The sequence below is a fragment of the Amblyomma americanum genome, unplaced genomic scaffold (genome assembly GCF_052857255.1).
Source record: "Amblyomma americanum isolate KBUSLIRL-KWMA unplaced genomic scaffold, ASM5285725v1 scaffold_42, whole genome shotgun sequence".
In the NCBI taxonomy this organism is placed as follows: domain Eukaryota; kingdom Metazoa; phylum Arthropoda; class Arachnida; order Ixodida; family Ixodidae; genus Amblyomma; species Amblyomma americanum.
The window spans coordinates 118,473-123,339 of record NW_027526514.1 but is presented as its reverse complement, the minus strand read 5'-3'; the positions used below and the strand labels follow the sequence as shown (position 1 = coordinate 123,339).

Below are 4,867 nucleotides of genomic sequence, written 5' to 3'. Positions count from 1 at the left end.
GGGGGGCTCTGTTACCGATAAGTCAGGTGGAGACGTAGCGGTGCAGTCATGGTTTGGAAAAAATTGACGGGCCGCTTGTAGTGCAAATGTGTCCTCATCCACATTTAGCGCGAGGCGAATGCTCTCTGTGTAATCTGCAACCTGAGAAGGGCGCTCCATGGCGTGAAACACTCTCCAAAGATGTCGATTGCCCTGCGTAGAGGACAGGCGGGCACACCATGCAGCCCAGCGTTGCCTGCCTAGCCGCTTTGCATAGCGCCGCGCCCGTGCGGTAGCGCGGTGAAGAGTAGGAAGAGCCGAAGGGTCATCGGGGTGACGAGTAGCGTAAAGATCCGCCTGGCGACGAAGAGCCCACAGATTCAAGAGATGTATGTCCGGGTTTGGGTCATCTTCATTTACAGTAGTGGTAATAGTGTGAGTAGCGAGAACATCAGATAGAGTAGACAATGCTGAAGAGGGGTTGAATGTAGATAAATGATTGTCTGCGCGTACAGAATCCCATGATGTTATTCGTACAGTGCGGCGTATTTTCCGTAGACGCGTAGGCGTGAGGCCCGTATTCACCTGATTTGACTTTCATGTTTTCGAATGTTGCACACACATTTGTTGCAGTATGCGGCTTGTCATTCATGACAATGCAAGGGTAGCTGTCCTGTAATCAAATGGAATTTATAGAAAACAAGGCACTTTCAAGCAAGCCAAAAACCAAACAGGAAATCAAGTAAAATCTTACCGGTCCTCTTAGGTAGAATGCCTTCTCTTTCACCAAGTGTGGTAGGAGTTGAAGTACGCCAACAGCAAAGCAATCTGTGCGCAAGGAAAAGGAAATTCGTAGAAGCGGACAATTACAGAAACAAGAAAATAAAATGCATGAAATTAGAATGAATAAACAATTTCTCAAAACATACATTTCTTTGCGTCACCTTCACTGTCAGCAATTGCCTTTTGTACCTCGCTGAAAATTTTTTGTGCTGTGCGTGATGTTTTAAGGATGCTGAACAATCTTTGTCCATGACCATTTATGAAGCCAAGTAACTTTCGTTCGAAGTCAACCTTGCAGATTTCCATGAACTCCTGGTGAATCTGAAAATTATGAATGAAAACGTAGCCACAAGTTAACAGTACAGTCTCAACGGATTGACAATTCAAAGCAAGCAGAGAGAGAACCTAATCAAATAAAACCCCGGTGCTACAAAATTCAACACTGGGATATTTAGTCACTGTAATAATACATCACCATCACAACACTAACACAGCGTTATAATCATCAAACTATGCCCACTGCAGAATAAAGGAGTCTCCCACTGACTGTGTGACCATTGTCCTTTGCCAACAGTGGACACCCCATAACCAAACACAGTAACACCTCGTTAATTTAGATTTCACGAGATTGGAGGAAATGCCCATCATAAATATGTGTCAGAATTAATGGCAGGGAGAATCAATGAAAATTGTAATGCAGTGTCTCCATCAACATGCTTTTATGTAATGAAAAACTCTATAAACACCGATTGCTTTGTGTGACAAATTTCAGTGAAATAACCATGCAGTGCCTGTGATTTTTTGCTTCTGCCCCCAGTGTGTACGATACGTGCCCTTTAAGTGTGTGAAAACAGGCGTGGGGGAAGTGTCGTAGCAAGATGACCATTAAAGTTCATATGACAATGCATTTCCACTGCTCCACCATTCAGCAGAACTGCTAAATATGGTGACTGGTTTATGAGAGTTTAATGTCCAGAAGCAACTCGGGTATAAAGGGCGCGCCATAGTGGAAGGCTCTGGATAATTTCAACCAACTGGGATTCGTTAACATGCACAGACAACACGCAGTACACATGCGTCTTGTTTCGCCTCCCCTGATATGCAAGACACCTGTGTACAGTGCACTGTACACTCCCCCTCCCTGCTCATTTTGTTTTGTTTTCAAAAATGCAACCTTCTACAATTTATCTCCACATCCTGGTTAGTGCAAGCACTGCTTATGTTTCAACTGAATCTAATGCTTTCTCAATTTATTTAGCCTCTTACAGCAGCTGGTTGTATTTTTCATGTCTCTGAAACCTGAAGGATGGAATGAGTATTACTGCTTGTTGAAAACCTTTTCAGTAAACCAGCCTGATGCTCAACTTTTTTGAAGCTTACCATTTCCCGAAGTGTCAGGGCTGGATACTTGTCCAGCAATTCCTCCGTTGAGGGACTGTTTATTTTTATCCATTTTCTCCTTGAGGGGAGAGTTGTCTGCATGGAAACTTTCAATTTTTGTATATCTGGATTGCACCGCTTCATTTCCTTTGCCATGAAGTCTACATGAGCAGCTACGACTCCATCAACTTCTTCTACTGTAGTTTCCAAGGTGACTCTTGGCTTGCAACGAAAATATTGAAAACATTAATACGGTTGAGCACAATATCAGGAGTAAGGCCTAGCATAATTTAGTTAACACAGACCTGCTCTTCTAAAATCCTGATTATGATCTATGACCTCGGCAAAACTTGACAACTGGATATCAGTCTGTCTTGTCAGCACTGAGCAGCTTTTGTATTGAGCTTTATGAAGTGCTCTTTCTTTAGTCAAAGCCTAATTCCCTAGAGTACCTCCAATGCATGCCTTTGTAGCTATTGTAATTAACTGCCTAGTCCACAGTTTCCGACCTTGATAGCTTTGGGGAACCGCCCAGAGTTTTTGAAAGGTGCTGCAAGACCTTGTGTTTTTGTTTCTGTCTTATTTTGCTTGATGTGTGCAAAGTACAGAACCATGCATATGCAGGTCCCTTCAAGAAATCCAGAAATAGATCGATGACTGTTGAATATCAGCAGTTACATTGCTGCAGTATGATTTGTGCCAAAAAAGTGATTACCTACAGATCACTGAGCAACCACTGGGCTCGATAGAACTAATTTTGAGAAACTATTTGCTACATTTGAATGGTGCAAAGGAACACACACAGGAAGACAATGGAACAGGAAGAGCATCCCCTTGTTTTCCTGTCTTTGTTCCTTTGTGCCATTTAAATATAGTATGAACAAGCTAGCCCAACAGCAAGTACTTCTTAAATAGACTCCAGTGCAAAGGCTGATGGGGCCCTTATATAAATGAAGGGTCCTCCTTCAAAGAACGCTAACGGGGAATACTAAGTTAAGCTATACAGATAAGCTAGCGTTACCTTATAGAAAGTGTTATTTTTACCACACACACAAAAATATTTTATAACCCACAATATTGTGCAAAAGCAAAGCACCCTTGGTGCCACTACTAAGAAAGACCAGCTGCCATGGGTGATGTCAGTACAAGCTTTCTTAAGGAATGCTATATCGCTCTCTTGAAGTGCGATCACCATCAAAATAAGAGGAAAGCAGCATAGCGGGCATAGGCAAGAATATGAAGAGTCCTGTACTTGGCTAGATGCGAACACGAGCACTGAATTGTTCACCTTGCATTCTGTGCACTCAGGCTGCATGTAAGTGTTGCAAGCTCGCAACAGCATTCACGCTCTGTTCGATTTGCTGGGTGCTAGGTGGCCAGTGAAGCGGTTTCCCACTTAAGGTAGCGCATTATATACAGCTGCAACGTGGTGAATCTTGACAAAAAAATCAATATGCGCATGCCCAAAACTGATCAAAAATGCAATTAACTATGATGGAAGAATGCGTTTGTTTTATCTGATGTTCCAGCATACCTCTAATCCACAAAGCTCATTTAAAAACTGAATGGTTCTGTTAACTCTATTTCATGTACATTTTTGCTAAAACAGACTCAGCACAGCCAATGGGACAGTTGCACTGCTAATGAATCCCTCCTATACAGGCTATGTAAGGAAGGTGGCATACCAGGCCCCACAAACCGGTGGCAAAATATATGTGGAACAGGCGAAACACCTACTAGCACGTCAAGTGACCACCTAGGTACACATTGCCAGGATTGTGGTGGTGTTTCAAGCCTAGCAAAGGTACTCCATGACATGGTTCACATGGCCACGAGTGTATAACCTCAGTAGTTGTAATAACAGTCATCGTTTGGCTCTTATTTTTTGCTATCTTCTGTGCAAGGTTTCAAATTAAGCATGAAACACCAACTTGCATCAAATGCAGCTATTTTACAGCTTTGACGTTATTGTACTTTAAGTCTAAGTCAGGTCTGCTCGTTATATTTTCTTTACTCATTTCATTTAGAGATGCATGCCCAACTAGTGGTCTGCACTGATTTGAAGCCCTCCAATTACTTTCATGGCTATGTTTTTTTTTGTTTCGTTAGTAAAATAAGGTGGTAGAAATTTTTTCTTGTTATAAAAGATCTTTACGGGGGCCAATAGTGTTACTTCATTACAAAGCCCAATTATTATAATTTTCTTGCCCACTTGTGTGCAATGATCACAGTAAATTTTAACATGCAACTCCCCTTCGCAAACTCAGCGCAACAGAATACTTTACTTTTCAGAGTGTTTTAAATACTAATGTTTAGCTGTAGTTTCACTTACCACGCGGCATTGCTTCTTCAGACCACTTTTGTCTTGGAAGTTCCCCTTCCTTCCAAACTTCTTCCTCGCCTCTTCAACATTAGGATCATTGTCCACGGATTTTCGGATATTGCCCATTTTGTACTTAAATGCAACCCTCCATGAATCCTGTAAAACAGTGCCACTGCATTATAAATTCAAACTGACCGAAATGGCCACCTAGCAGCCATCAGTCACAAATACAGATTTGCCTTGGAGAAAGGGATGCAAGAGGGCATAGGTTTCACATATGCCTGTGCAGTGGCCCCTTGTGCTTACTGTAGGAAAAGTTAAAAGCAGCACTGCCTTGTTCTAGCCAAAGCAGATATGCATGAGCAATCCGAACGCACCTGCTGCCCAGTGCATTATTAGCAC

General features: G+C 42.4%; 1 long non-coding RNA gene across 1 annotated transcript; it reads right to left on the bottom strand.

The window, feature by feature from the left end:
* Positions 1–757: 757 nt before the first annotated feature.
* Positions 758–2,339, bottom strand: LOC144112069 (uncharacterized). The gene is made up of 3 exons (XR_013310185.1): positions 2,143–2,339; positions 909–1,083; positions 758–807 (listed from the first exon to the last, which is right to left on the bottom strand). It is a non-coding gene; the product is annotated as an uncharacterized LOC144112069 (long non-coding RNA).
* Positions 2,340–4,867: the final 2,528 nt, after the last annotated feature.